This window comes from Camellia sinensis, chromosome 15 (genome assembly GCF_055761805.1).
Source record: "Camellia sinensis isolate YWXY chromosome 15, ASM5576180v1, whole genome shotgun sequence".
Lineage (NCBI taxonomy): Eukaryota > Viridiplantae > Streptophyta > Magnoliopsida > Ericales > Theaceae > Camellia > Camellia sinensis.
In genome coordinates, this window is record NC_138975.1 from 129,748,703 (window position 1) to 129,764,266 (window position 15,564).

A 15,564-nucleotide genomic window follows, 5' to 3' on the forward strand; every position below is an offset into this window, starting at 1 on the left:
ATGCAAAGAGAAAATCTTTTCAGTAATTTGACAGGTTCTAGCGAAAATCGAACCAAAACCAATTGTGTGATTGGATTGATGTGAGGATGGAGAAGAAATTGAAAATAAAATGAGAATCTAACAATGTGATCTATTATATTGGTTTTGGTGAGGACTCCCAAAGGCTAAAAGTACATGCACATAGTGATTAGTGGCAGTATGTGGGCATGCATATGTGGTTAGATTTCCATTTTGCTCTATTGGCACGTGCCATCACCAACTAATGATACAATTACATATGGATAGTAAACCCCACTTTTAAGATATTACATCTTTCATACTAATTTAGTAACCGCAACATATACACGGTGCTCTAGACGGTAACATGTCATCGGATGGTGATACTAAGTGTTTATCACCGTTGCATTGAATATGTTTCCTCTCTCTCACAATATCCACACAATAGCCATTAAAGTAACACTAAAAATGATGCATCATTATCACAGTTCAGCAATGTACTGTTTCAAAATGTACCCATCTGGTTACACTCTAATTCGAATTGTGACTTGTCTCTATGTTTGACAGAAATTGTGAAGAGTATAGAAATCTAGGTAAAAGTAGTTATCTCTAAACAATCAAAAATCACCAACGATTATGTTTCACAAATAGTTCGCTGCAAATAATTAACCATGTTTGAGTCTTAAAATGAAAGTAATCACTACACACGTTGGCGTCGGGACCACCACTCTCTCAGTGTAACATCTGTCTTCCTTGCTCTGTTTTTGTGTTTTTGAGTTATATGGTTTGAGTTATGCAGATTTTATTATGGTGTGCAGATTTTAGTGTGTGCAGATTTTATTTTTGAGTTATTATGGTGTGTGCAGATTTGAGTTATGATGGTTTGTGCAGATTTTATTGGATCTTGAATGCTTATTGAGTTATACGGTTTGCAAATTTTATGGTGTTTTATGGGTTGGGGTTTTCAATTTTCCTTTCTTTTGTATTTTCCTCTGCTTTCTCGTTAGCCACACACACACACAGAAGATGTGCGTGAGTGTGTTGAAATCAAAGGTATGATGGAAGAGTCTGACAATAAATAAATTAATTAATTAAAAAATATTATTGTCAATTTTAAAATTTCGACAATATTGAAGTTTTTTTGGCAGTCATGGCAAATCTTTTGTGCATGCTTTAGTTATCTCTTTGGGGTCTTTGTGCATTTTGGACTATTTTTGGATTTTGAATTTGTGAAGCAATTTGTTGAGAGAAAATAATAAGGAAGAGATTTTTGTGAAAAAATTCATTCTCTATTTCATTCACAAATCCCTTTTTTTTTCTTTTTTTTTTTGTGAAGATTTTTTTTTTTTCTTTTCATTTACAAATCTTTGCACAAATCCTTTTATTTCTTGCAAATTCATGGTATGTTTATGTATGCCTCATATATACTTACATTTACATCACTGTTGCTTTCTTGTTGGTGCAACCCAATTGAATTTGTTGTAGAATCTGCAATGGTTTGTAATTAATGTCCATGAAAAACAAATCATAACATTTTAATATATAATAATAACATACATTTTCGTTCTAATTTTAAAAACGTTACTAATGCATGATGGATAGACACTCGCATGTTTGTGGCTCCCATTTTGTGTGAGATCCATAAACATGTGAGTATTTGTATATCATTATGTGATTTATTTTATATCAGTAGTATTTTTTAGTCCTTAATCTTTTGAATAATTTCGTAAAAATCTCAAAACACAAGAATCTTGAAAATTGTTGTGTAGTGAAAAAATAAAAAAGTGAAATGCCAATTAAATATAAGTTTTAAATTTCTTTTCTCTTTTCTATTCTCTTCTCAAATCTTTTCAAAATTTAAAATTCAAACACAACTTAAAAAAAATTAAATTCGCAACAAATGATAGAGAAGGCAGAGAAACAAGGACCTATTTGGGTTGTGGTTGGGAGAGAGCAATTAATGCTTCCTTTCTAATCAGTGGGACAGTCACAGACATCATTCTCAACCAAACATGCACCTCCATGGAAACAGAAAATGTCACCACATGGTGCCCCTGCAAGCTCACAGTGCTCTCCACTATGCCCTGTTTGGCACTGGCATTTATAACTCTCACCCTGAACTATCTCCTCGCAAGTCCCTCCATTTCCACACCAAAATGAGTTAGTCCCATCACACATTGTCATTTCCTCATCACAAAACCTCCCCCTGTTAATCAAAACAATAGAACACAAGAAGTTCCATGATGTTTCAATTCCATGAATCTAATCAACTAAAAAACAATGAGCATCAAGTATAGAGACAAAATTCTTTCTTTAAAAAAAAAACTAATAAAATACAGTACTGACAACACTACATTTATTTTGGATAGAGTCACATTCTATCAAAATAAATGCAATATTAATACTGATAGTATGACATTTATTTTGAAAGGAGTCACACTCTATTAGAATGAATGTGATATAGGCCGCATTTTTTCAATATACTTTTGTATGACAAATTTATGTTTATAACATTATTAATTATATATCATACCAAAAAAGTGCTTGTTGAAGAATTTCAAGATTTTCTTATATTGGTGTTTGGTACATTAATGATTCAAGTTGGTATGAAAACTTCCATTGAAAATCATATGGTTATAAATTGAGAAATAGTTTCAAAAATTGCACAAAATATAGTGTTGGCAGCACTGCATTCATTCTAGATGAAATTATACTAGAATAAACGTAATGTTGGCAATACTACATGTTGTACATTTTTCTATGAAAAAATTGTGTTCGTAGCATTACTTGTTTCTTTTTCTTCTTCTTCCATTTATTTATTTATTTTTTTTAATCTTGCTAAAGAATTTCAATATTTTCTTATAATGGTGTCTAGCACAAGAATGATTTAAGTGTTGTATGAAAACTTCCATTGAAAACCATATATATATATATATATATATATATATGAGTTTGAATGAATCAGGCAAGTTAGATTTACCCTTGGAAAGGTCGATCACCATCTAAAATGGTGGAAGGGTCTGGAAGATTGCAAATACAGTAGCCAGTGCTGTTGCATGATCCAGTTTTGCATCTGTCGTCATCACACGGTAGAGCAGCAGCAGCTTTCACAATATTGGTTGATCCAAGAAACAGAGATAGTATAATTAGATACACAACTCCCATGCCAATTGACATTTCAAGAATATGAGAGAGAGAGAGAGAGAGAGAGAGAGAGAGAGAGAGAGAGAGAGAGAGAGATTGTGATTGCTTCATCTCATTTTTTGAGATTTGTGTGTAATGAATGTGATAGTCTTTGGATTTAAACAAGGTGTCAAGAGATAGAGGAAATGGGATTTTTATTTTTTTATTTTTTGGAACCTTACCAAGTAGTAAATCTTATATACCGGTAATTACCTACAAATTACACGTATCAATTAAGACGGATAGAACGCCAAAAGAAGTCAAACTTTAAATGTTTCAATTTTCCAGTTCGTCCTAAGATAAGCCTTTTATTATTTAGTAATACTACATGTTTATTATATTTATAAATATCAAAATGTTGTCTATATTCATTCTATGCAAGGACTCACAATACGGCAATTCAATCTCAACCCTTCCTTTATAATCCGAGCAACTCTCTTACCACAATTTCTGAGATAGGAAAATCACCTATGTTTCAATGCAGAAACTGAGGCTGAGCTTCTAAGTACATGCACTTTGTTTCTTTTCTTTTCTTTTCTTTTACTTGAATTCAAACATAAAATAAGCTAAACTTCTTCTTGAATTTTTTAACTTCTGCACAGACCAATCTATAGATATATGGAAAAGTATTATTAACTTCTTCTTGAATTTTTTTTTTCCTCTCTCAGCTTTTGCCTTCATCAGAGCTCCCGTGGATCACTCTGACCACTCTTACCGTTGTTCACTCCGGCTGCGACATCACTTCGGCTGCTCGACATCCTGCTCAGTTAGTTTAGAAAATATTCAACACACTACTATACTTCTATAATTAGTTCTCTATACTGGTATAAGACAGTATATAATTCTTGAAGCTAAGCTTCTATATAATTCTTGAAGCATATTGATATTAACTACCCCTGTTTGGCTCCCATTTTTTTCTTCGGTTTTTAATTTTAGTAAATTTTATATGCAAACATATATATAGGTTGCTAATATAACAGGTATGGATCCAAATTCATTAAATCTACATTTCAAGCTCCTACTGTATCATCCCAAATAGATAGATAAAAGATGTATATCTGGAGGGATTGTAAGCACTTTGTACAAACTTCATTTCCTTCCACCATCAATCTACTTAGTGACAAGTAACAAAGGGTGTAATAGAGATTACATTTTCCCCTCCCCTTATCAGACTACATTTTCATGTCGTAAATACACTAGGAAATTGGCATTTCAAAAAAATCAAAATCAGTTCTCAATTCAATTTCCAATAAAACTGCAGAAAATTGGGTATCTTATATGATTTCACAATTCTTATTTTTCTTTTCAATCATCTTCTTAACAACAAACAAATCATTTTTTGTATTGTAAAACAAAATGGTAAATGAAGGACCAACCTCAAAATGAACCAACCAATTGTTAATTCCTGCTCCAAACCCCTTATCAAGATGGTAAGCCGGGGGAGACCCATCCAAACAAACTGCACAATATCAGAATCCCAACAAATTGCTTTCCTAAACATTTATAATTTTCAAGTGCTTTATGTGGTTCAAGCCATCCCCAAACCCATGCAGAGAATAAAAAAAAAAATTAGCAAGATAAAATATGGGAAAGTGAACCACAACATAGCTAAAACCAAAGCAAGTAAAACCAGTTAATAAAGATATTCAACCTTCTGACTGTATACCTAAAGTGAGACTTGAAGGAGCAAAGGAGCTATACATAACCATGACATCGTTTTTTATTTTTTTTCTACAATAGTCCCAAAAATAAAATAAAAAACAATGTCGTTTTTATTATCAATTCGTATGGTGCCAAAATATTTGGCTCCTTTTTGCGACAAAAAAATTTCCTTACCAAATTACAAATTTTGTCCAAAAAAATTAACTTCTTTAATCTATTTTTTATGCTAATGTGACCTAAGCTACTGGGGTATCATTTTTTGTTTATGATTAGAATTTTTTTTAGTGTCTTTCCTTTTTACATTGGAAACATAGTCTTTGTTAACTACATTATTATAAAACAAATCCATTCATGTGTGCATGTCGTGCATTTGATGAATGTACTATAACCTTTAAGATTTTTGTTTGTTTGTTTTTTTTCCTAATCAAAGATATTATGAGTTTATTTTTCTTGTCTTTCTTTACAAGGAATTCTGATTGAAGCCTAATGGATAAGCCGACTGATCCTCCAAAGCGCCCGATCACTCCATTCATTTTCTTTTGGTATTTCGTTAATATCTATTTGTATGTAGTTATATATTTTCCATTATACGAATTCTTATATTCATTTTCATATGTTTATAGCCAAGAACAATCAATGGAGTTAAAAAAAACCCAAATGAAAGTAGACGTGAAGGTAAGTGCAACGTATTCTTGTTGTTTGTAGTATTCCTTTTGTACTTGTAAGCTTGTATGTAATTGTTCATATGATTTTATGCATGTAATGTAGGATATTGGGGACAAATGGAATCAACTTCCTGAAGAAGAAAAAAATAAGTATATACAAATGGGAAAGCTGCAATCTGAACAATATGCCCAATTAAAAACTGTGGTCCAACAAAAGCCTCCAAAAGTAAAAATTCAAACCCGAATTGAGCTTACATCAATTTGTAAGATTATTAGAAGGTTGGACAAAGCACAACAACAAGCAGTGAGTGATATGGGGTTTCATGGCATCCTAAGCCTTAGGTGCACGCACATAGATCATGACTTGTGTCATTGGTTAGTTCAGAACTTTGATCCTTCAACTCATTCATTGAATGTCCACGGTCTTCGAATGCTTCTCACCGTAGAAGACGTTCATGAGTTGATGGGATTACCTTCCAATGGTCTACCTGTGAAGTTAACAGAGTCCGTAGATGAAATTACAAACCTATGTGATGAAATTGCGATGAAGAATAAATTTGTTCCGCTCACATCTTTGAAATCTTATCTGCTTGAAACAAAAGATGCTGGAACTGAATTTAAAAGGAAATTTGTCTTATACATCATTGGAGCCCTCTTGTGCCCCACCACAAAGGCAGGCGTACACCAATACGAAAAGGATCCATGATAACTACATCAAAAACAATACGAAAAGAATAACATTATCTTATAAAATGAATGAAAATTCCTAAAATCACATAAGAGAATTTTATAAAAGAGCAAATAACAGACAAAAACAATAGTAGAATAATGTACATAGATTTAATGACATAGTTATTGAAAACATTCAATAACTTGCCATTAATGACATAGTTATTGAAAATCAAAATAAATAGAGAATGATTCTGTAATCTATTCTTCAATATCACGGAACGTCTTTTTTTCTTAAGACTTCAATAAAAGATTATTTTGGAAAACAAGGAATAATTCATTATGAATTAAGACCCATTTTCCAGTAAGAACCTTTGTTGCCTGCATTGTTCGCGTGTCTTTCCTAATGCTAAATCCCACAACTTTGACTTATGCTCCTTGTATAAGTTAAGATCTATTCTTCAATATCACGGAACGTCTTTTTGTCTTAAGATTTCAATAAAAGATTGTTTTGGAAAACAAGGAATAATTCATTGTGAATTAAGACCTAAGAAACTTCGGAATTCTGGACTAAATCAATGGAAAAACTGGTTAAAAGGTCATTATCAATACCATTTATCTCAAATTAGATGGTCTAGATTAATAGCAGGAAAATGGAAAAATAGAATCAATCAATGTCGTACAATTCAAAATCAATATTTAAACAAAGATAATTCATAAAAAAAAGACCTATTAATTCATTACAAAAAACAAAACGACTACGAAGTATATTCATTACCAAATCAAAATGAGAATTTTCAAAAATACTATAGATATAATCTTTCATCTTATAGATCTATTAATTATGAAAATAAGAGGGACCCATATATTTATGGATCACCATTCCAAGTAAATAAGAATCAAGAGAGTTCTTATAATTACAACACACATAAACATAGGGGCAAATTTTTTGATCACCATTCCAAGTAAATAACAAATTTTAAAATTCGCCAAAGTTATCAAAGCAAGTTATAACAATCAACTGTTCAGCTTGTGATGTATTTGCCCTAGAGTTCTTTCTTTTCAAACATGTACATTTCTCTGCTCCCTCAAAATTATGTTTATTTTTGTCGTGGGTGGGAAGCAAAAGTATCAATTCAGAATTTCCAGACATTTACATGTCATTCAACAAATTTGAGTTCAACCAAAAATGAATTCAATCTCTCTCTTGTGACATCATCTCCCTCTAAAAAAAAGACAGTACACTCGCAAGTATCCTACTATCAATTAAAATAAACAAACAAAATAAAAGCACACCTGCCAGTGCCCTACTATCAATTAAAATAAACAAATAAATAAAAAAGACAACACAAATAAATAAAATAGCACACCCGCCAGTGCCCTGCTATCAATTAAAATAAACAAATAAATAAAAAAACACGGCACAAATAAATAAAATAGCACACCCGCCAGTGCCCTGCTATCAATTAAAAGAAACAAATAAATAAAAAAAGACAGCATAAATAAATAAAGTAGCACACCCGCCAGTGCCCTGCTATCAATTAAAATAAACAAATAAATAAAAAATACAGCACAAATAAATAAAATAGCACACCCGCCAGTGCCCTGCTATCAATTAAAATAAACAAATAAATAAAAAAGACAGCACAAATAAATAAAATAGCACACCCGCCAGTGCCCTGCTATCAATTAAAATAAACAAATAAATAAAAAAGACAGCACAAATAAATAAAATAGCACACCCGCCAGTGCCCTGCTATCAATTAAAATAAACAAATAAATAAAAAAAGACAGCATAAATAAATAAAATAGCACACCCGCCAGTGCCCTGCTATTAATTAAAAGCAAATAAATTAAAAAACACACCTGCTAATGCAACCGCTAGAGACGAAGGGATGGAGGAGGTATAGCTTTACTTCTACGTTAAGATGGAGAAATTGAGGACCTATAACAAACAAAAACAGAACATTGAAATAGAGTTAGTAAAAAAGATAATACGTAACGAAATTAAAATTTTACAAATTTTTGACGGATTGGCGGATTGGCGGATGGATGCGATCGGTTTGGCGGTTTAAAATTTTACAAATTTTTGACATAATTTAACATGTACACTTTCAAAAAAAATTACTAAATTAATGTGCACTTAATTCCTCAACCACCACCTATGTGCAATGCATACATGAACACTGCAGCTAGGTTGTTTATGTGTGCATGAGCAGGGCTCAACTATTGTAAGTTACATGTTAAATTGAGAGTAACCTGCTCATGCTCATTTGTAATAACCTAAGAAAAGAGACAAATTCAAAAGAACCTAAGAAAATCATATAAAATAGGTGAGCAAAGGAGCACCTGGAAACAACACCTTACAAAAAAATAAAAATAAATAAAAAGGTAGAAACAACTGTATGCAGTTCTAAGAAATAAAAAATCAGCTGAAACTGTGAAGCTTCTAGCTGCACATTCCCTACCAATTAATCTGACACACAACACTAGCAGCACAAAAGTAAACATTACTTCAACTCTAAAGCCACAAACCTTAACTAGATGCATTCACATTTCTCTGATTTGTGCATTTGAGGAATGTTAAAAGCCAACCCGGCTGCACAGCATCACCGGAGGAAACAAACAGAGCTATCTGCATCACAGAGCAAAAACCAAAACCAATTAAAGCCTGAGCTAATGTCATAACGTGTAATGCAAAGTTGATTGCTCCAGCCCATTATACCAATCTGATGCACACACTTTCGAGACTAATAGCAAAAGAATTGCATGTTAAACTGCACAAGGTTGTCGAACAGTGGTGGAGATGTTTTCATCACTCTCACTTTGCTTTAAACACCTCAAGCTCACATTATTGACTTCAAGGGAAATTAACAAATACTCATTTTTAAACTATGCAAAGCACATTAATATGCACATGAGTATGTTTAAAAAAGCTATCAATATTGGACCAAGAGCGAACAATAAGTAAAAAGGTAATACAATACTGAGATGCTGTGCTGCCATGAACACACAATACACAGATTGGTTTGCTGCTGAAGCAGAATCAACAACTTGACATATGATAGCCTCAATACACGTAAGATTTCAAATCACTGACTGAAATCATTACTGGAAAAAAAAAATATCCCAAATGATTTACCAATAATAAACAATGAATTTGGTCAAGCTTAGTTATACTTTTGTGACTTAACCAAAACAAATACTACATTATAAATTTAATCAGAAAGTGGAAAAAAATAGAGGACAAAGTTGAAAAACAAGCAAGTTAAAAAAAAACCAATCACAAGACACCAATGAGGAGGTCCCTTATTAGAGGTAATAGGAATTATTTTTAATTGTTTGGATAAGAGGAGAAAATTTAAAAAGATTTCAATGGAAAATTGATGAAAGGATTGGAGTAGTTAATATCAAATCAAACTTTTTACTCAAATTTGGAACCAAATTAGATGAAAAAATTGGTGAAGGGCTGAAAATGATCTTAAGCAAACACTAATCTAAGAGCTAAATGGGTCTCAAGATAAGTAAAACAGAGTCCAAGTACAAACATTTGCATAACCAGATCACTTCAATATTACGCTACTATATATATAACATCACAAAAATAATTAAAACCTTTAATCAAAAAAAAAAATCTTTCAATAGATGAAATGAGAAGATTACCTTGGTTTACAAAACATGAAATGAAATAAAAAGGAGGCAACACAGGGGGGGAAAAGGAGGAAAATAAGAGGGCGGGCAGGTCGGGTGAACAGATAGAATTGGCGGATTATCCGTGACCCGACCCGAACCCGAGAAAATGAAAAAAAATAGACCCGCATCCGTCCACCACAGGTCACGCATCCACCCAAAGCTCGTCGGGTCGGGTCCGTGTGGCGGGTCAGGCCATCCGCTGCACACCCCTAATGGTTTCAACATTATAGAAAGCAAAGCACATTCACCCCTAATGGTGTCAGCTCTGTTTGATGAATCTAAAACTACCAAACTACTTCAAGTCGGCTTGAGAAAAACTCATTTGATATCGACTCGAAAATTTAACGAACCAAAGTTGAAGAAATTTTGCCCTAGAGTTCTTTCTTTTCAAACATGTACATTTCTCTAGTCCCTCAAAATTATGTTTATTTTTGTCGTGGGTGGGAAGCAAAAGTATCAGTTCAGAATTTCCCTGCTATCAATTAAAATAAACAAACAAATAAAAAAAGACAACACAAATAAATAAAATAGCACACTCGCCAGTGCCCTGCTATCAATTAAAATAAACAAATAAATAAAAAAAGACAGCACAAATAAATAAAATAGCACACCCGCCAGTGCCCTGCTATCAATTAAAATAAACAAATAAATAAAAAAAGACAGCACAAATAAATAACGTAGCACACCCGCCAGTGCCCTGCTATCAATTAAAAGAAACAAATAAATAAAAAAAGACAACACAAATAAATAAAATAGCACACCCGCCAGTGCCCTGCTATCAATTAAAATAAACAAATAAATAAAAAAAGACAGCACAAATAAATAAAATAGCACACCCGCCAGTGCCCTGCTATTAATTAAAAGCAAATAAATTAAAAAACACACCTGCTAATGCAACCGCTAGAGACGAAGAGATGGAGGAGGTATAGCTTTACTTCTACGTTAAGATGGAGAAATTGAGGACCTATAACAAACAAAAACAGAACATTGAAATAGAGTTAGTAAAGAAGACAATACGTAAAGAAATTAATGATTGTGGGGAGAAAAGAAAGAATATATGTACGAAAAAATATTATTTTGCACATCTTTTGACATTAACAAACTGCATAAACAATAACAAAGATGAAAGTCTACTACCTTTGTTCAAAGTCTCAATAACCATTACATAAATAAACACTTAAACAAATGTACCACAACCAACCGTTTGACCACTTCAACAAAAAATTAAATAAAAATATATACAAAAAAAAAAATTAAATAAACAAATGTTCTTATAATTACATTCAACACACATTTTCCCTTTCCCTTTCCATTTCCAAATCCCTAGCTAAATCTATGATCCAAACATAACATTAAGGAAATATGATGGTTTCAACGTTATAGAAAGCAAAGCACATTCATATAATTTTCTTCTTCTTTTGTGTAGGACCTACTAAAAAAGCATAAAGTGGTTGGCCATTGGCTCAAAAATGGTTTGAGTTTATATATAATACAATACTAAAAATTATATATATATTTTACGAATGTATGTTGGTTGTACCCGTATCCTAATTTTTAGGTCTTTTCTCTATTTTTCATTTCTTAGTTTAGAAGAAAATCTATTTCACTAAGACAAACAATTCATGAAGAAAAAATTGTTAAAAGAATGACAAAACTTTTTAAATGGTGAGTTTCACCTTTTTGTGTCACATCGTAAAAGGATGCTTGTGATTGGAACATTGCATTGAAGAGAAAATTAAGGAGAAAACCAAAAAGAATGAGATTGCTAAAGGTAATACATCAACCAAAAAAAAAAAAAAAGAAGGAAAAAAACAGAAAAGAAAAGAGAAAAAAGAGTCCAGTCATATATTGAGATATGACAATGATCTCAAAACCATTTTCCAAGACCTCCTAAGAAGCTTCATGGTGCTCCACCAAAATGGCCAACCACCCATATTGATTGTTAGCATTGATATCGTAACATAGTCGAAAATGCATACTTTCCAACATTAATGAGTATAGGCACAATAGTCATGATGTTGTGCACAATCATTCAACATACCCTATACCAATCAACCTAACATGGCATTATATTTTGCCTGCACACATCAATGGCATATAACAGTTCTTGTAGGACAAATATCAGATAAATGAAAATCGAAAAAATAATTACATACTAATAGAGTATAGATATGTATTCGGTGCAAATGAAAATTAAATTTTGAAATTTGCAATTACTTTATCTATTTCTTATTTATCTGATAGTCTCTCATTCTTGTAAGAGACATAAGGGATCTAGACCCTAAAATGAGGTTGCCTTTTCATGAAAAGCATTGGATTCCATTTTAAAGACCAAATCAGAGTCATCAATTCCCCTTTTCTATCTTTGCCTGTTCCTATCAAATGCCTGACAAAAGCTGTCCTGTAGAATTCACCATCCTAGAAAAGACTTTTGTTTATCTGAAATTTTGTTAGAAATTAACCTAAACTGATATTACTATTGAAAAAGGTACCCTACATTACTTGCCATTCAATGGAAAGAACAACAAAAATTAACGTTGAATCCTAACTTCCCAATAGATTGACCTTCCAACTTGGAGCTAATTTGAATAACAATGTGGTCCCAAATTCCAAAATAATGAACAATACCACATTTTCTATGCCCCATTTTATTGATCTATTAACTAATGGGTCACTATCCCAAACATTGCTAACTCTTTCACCAAAGCTAGAAACCATCCAACCAAGGCCGGTCCTGAGGCAAGGAGGGCAAGGCCGCCTCGGGCTCTGGAATTCTATCTAAAAAATAGGGACCCCAAATAATTGGGCCTGTGAATAGAAGTAAGAACACAAGTAAAATGATGATAGCCGAATCAATAAAACAAGCAACTTGTTTGGAGATAAACATAACAAAGCAGAACGAGAAATGTCTCAAAAAGAAGATAATATGTAAAGAAAATATGTATTGAACATTTTTTACATCTCAAAAAGAAGATAATCACATATGACAGTGCCAGATTAATGACATAGGTGAGCTCACAAATTGCCCAACATATTTATTACTTCGATTCTTGTATAGTTCTCTACAATTCCCTCAAAAACCAAAACAAATAGATAATTCTAACCAATCCCAAAAGAGAACATGCTAAAAATTTAAAGAAGGTCGAGATTATGAACACTACACCAAAGGTCCAACAAATTTATGGCCTGGATTATGGAGGCCTAACCATTTAGATGAACTATCTTAAATGGTTTGGTTCTTAGTCAAATCAGGGTTGAGAAGGCAGAATTTAAACAATCAATCCAACAGAAAAGAGTCATAGACAACTCAAAATGCAAGGTGAGGGGGGAAGAAAGAAAAGAAAGGAAAAGTAGCCCTAAACTAAAAGGTATATATCTCATGGACCTATTTTAGCAATCTCTCAACTGATTATAGCACAAACACTTCTTTTGTTTAACAAATTATTTGAATTAATAGTAATCTATGTTCCTAGTAAGGTGCCTCAAATCATGATTCTTCAGAGTTGGGTTGCAGAACAAAAGTCCAATAAGCAAATAGGGTATGTTGAATGGATTGTTAGAAATCTGTTGCAGAACAAAAGTCCAATAAGCAAATGTCCAAAATCAAGCCACCACAAGAGTAATTGTTAGAAAAATAAACAGATTTCAATAAGCAAATAAAAAATTAGTCTCATATCAGTTACATGGTTACAAAATTCAATTACCAACACATCAGATTTCACACAAGCCAAATTTCAAGTGTATATATATATATGGAATCAACACAACTAACAAACATAAAAAACCTAAACCTATTCAAATCATATTTTCCTAATTTTATAAAACCCAGTGAGTTCACGTGAAAGGGGCAGTTTCGAAGAAGGGGATTTCGGTCTAGGGTTTCATAGAATGGAGATGGAGAAAGGGACAGAAACAAGTAGCAGAGCGAGAAAGAGAGACATACATTGAGGCATGTAGCTTGCTAAAACGAGGAGGAAAAGAAAAAGGCAGAATAAACTCACTCTTCGGTGCTTGGCGAGAAGGAGCTCCGGCGAGATCCTATACAGATCTTTGTCAACAGCTTTGGGAGCTTTTCTCCGTGGTAGATGATGCGGCGGCGCAGGTCTCGGCCGTGGCAAGGGCAGAGAGAGAGAGAGAGAGTAATTTTTGAAGACGTTTGGGATGAAGAAAGGGTCTGAGGGAGAGGAGGGAATTTTGATTTTCACTGGAAATTTGGATGTTTGTTCAAATTTTTGGCCGAAATTATTTGGGGGAATTATGTAATAATCATAATAAAAAAAAATTAAAGACGTTTGGGATGAAGAAAGGGTCTGAGGGAGAGGAGGGAATTTTGATTTTCACTGGAAATTTGGATGTTTGTTCAAATTTTTGGCCGAAATTATTTGGGGGAATTATGTAATAATCATAATAAAAAAAATTAAAATAATTAGAGTCTTATAATAAAATAAATTATTAATTTATAATTTTATCAATTTATACTCAATTTTTTTTTATTTATTTTTAATATAAATTCTTATATATTTTTATTAAGTAAAATTAATAAAAAAAATATTTTACTCATCAATTACAAAATGTATAATCACACTATAAATTGGCATAAACATAATAGACAAAATTTCAGAAACTATAAGGTAGTGTTTGGTAATATTTACGTTTTTAGTTTATGTTTACAAAAATTTTTTAAATTGGTTTCTGTTTATTTTTAGAAAAACATAAATTACAAACGCGTTTGGTTTGAACATATGTTTACAAAATTTTAAAAATATAAACTAAAAAATATATTTGTTCAGGCCTAAAATATTTATATTTATTTTTATTATTTATAACAATGGGATCACACACATTATAATTGAAAAAAGTTAATTAAAAAAATAATTGAAAAAAAAATTAATTGGGAAAAAAATAATTAATTGAAAAAATAATTGAAAAAAAAATTATTTGAAAAAAAAAAGTTAATTGAAAAAAAAAATTAATTGAAAAATAATAATTAAAAAAATATTTATTTGAAAAAAAAAATTATTTCGAAAAAAATCATTTGAAAAATTAATTGAAAATAAATTAATTGAAAAAAAAAATTGAAAACTGAAAACGTAAACTCATTTTTTTAGTTTACGTTTTTTCTTCAAATTTTTAAACTAAGACAATCATTTAGGTTGTGTTTGTTAACGTTTACGTTTTCAGTTTATGTTTACAAAAATTTTATAAACTGGTTTTTATTTATTTTTAGAAAAACATAAACTACAAACGTGTTTGGTAATTGACAAAATGTTTAAAAAATTTTAAAAATATAAAAAAGAGTGAGAAATGGCAAGTGGTGGCAAGTGGCAGCGGAAGACGGTGGTGGGAAGTGGTGACGGTGGATGGGTGGGTGACGGTGGCGGGTGATGGGTGGTAGCGAGTGGGTGGTAGTGGTGGTAGTAGCAGGTGGTGGTAGGTGGGTGGCGGATGGTGGGTGGTAGCGGGTGGGTGATGGTAGCGGGTGGTGGGCAGTAGCAGGTGGGTGATAGTGGTAGTGGTGGTGGTGGTGGTGTGGGTGGTGGGTGGTGGCAAGTGGATGGCGGGTGATGGTGGGTGGTGATGGTGGGTGGGTGGGTGACGGTGGCGGGTGGTGGGTGGTAGCGAGTGGGTGGTGGTGGTGGTGGCAAGTGGGTGGCGGATAGCGGGTAGGTGGCGGGTGGTGGTGGTGGTGGGTGGG

The 15,564-nt window shown here is 32.5% G+C and overlaps 2 long non-coding RNA genes across 2 annotated transcripts; one reads left to right on the top strand and one right to left on the bottom strand.

Annotated features, from left to right (window-relative positions):
- Positions 1-1,411: 1,411 nt before the first annotated feature.
- On the bottom strand, positions 1,412-14,068 carry LOC145812710 (uncharacterized). The gene is made up of 6 exons (XR_014356190.1): positions 13,871-14,068; positions 10,755-10,833; positions 8,712-8,811; positions 8,043-8,121; positions 2,978-3,101; positions 1,412-2,203 (listed from the first exon to the last, which is right to left on the bottom strand). It is a non-coding gene; the product is annotated as an uncharacterized LOC145812710 (long non-coding RNA).
- On the top strand, positions 4,656-5,939 carry LOC114303833 (uncharacterized). Its single transcript, XR_014356191.1, has 3 exons — positions 4,656-5,384; positions 5,466-5,517; positions 5,611-5,939. It is a non-coding gene; the product is annotated as an uncharacterized LOC114303833 (long non-coding RNA).
- Positions 14,069-15,564: the final 1,496 nt, after the last annotated feature.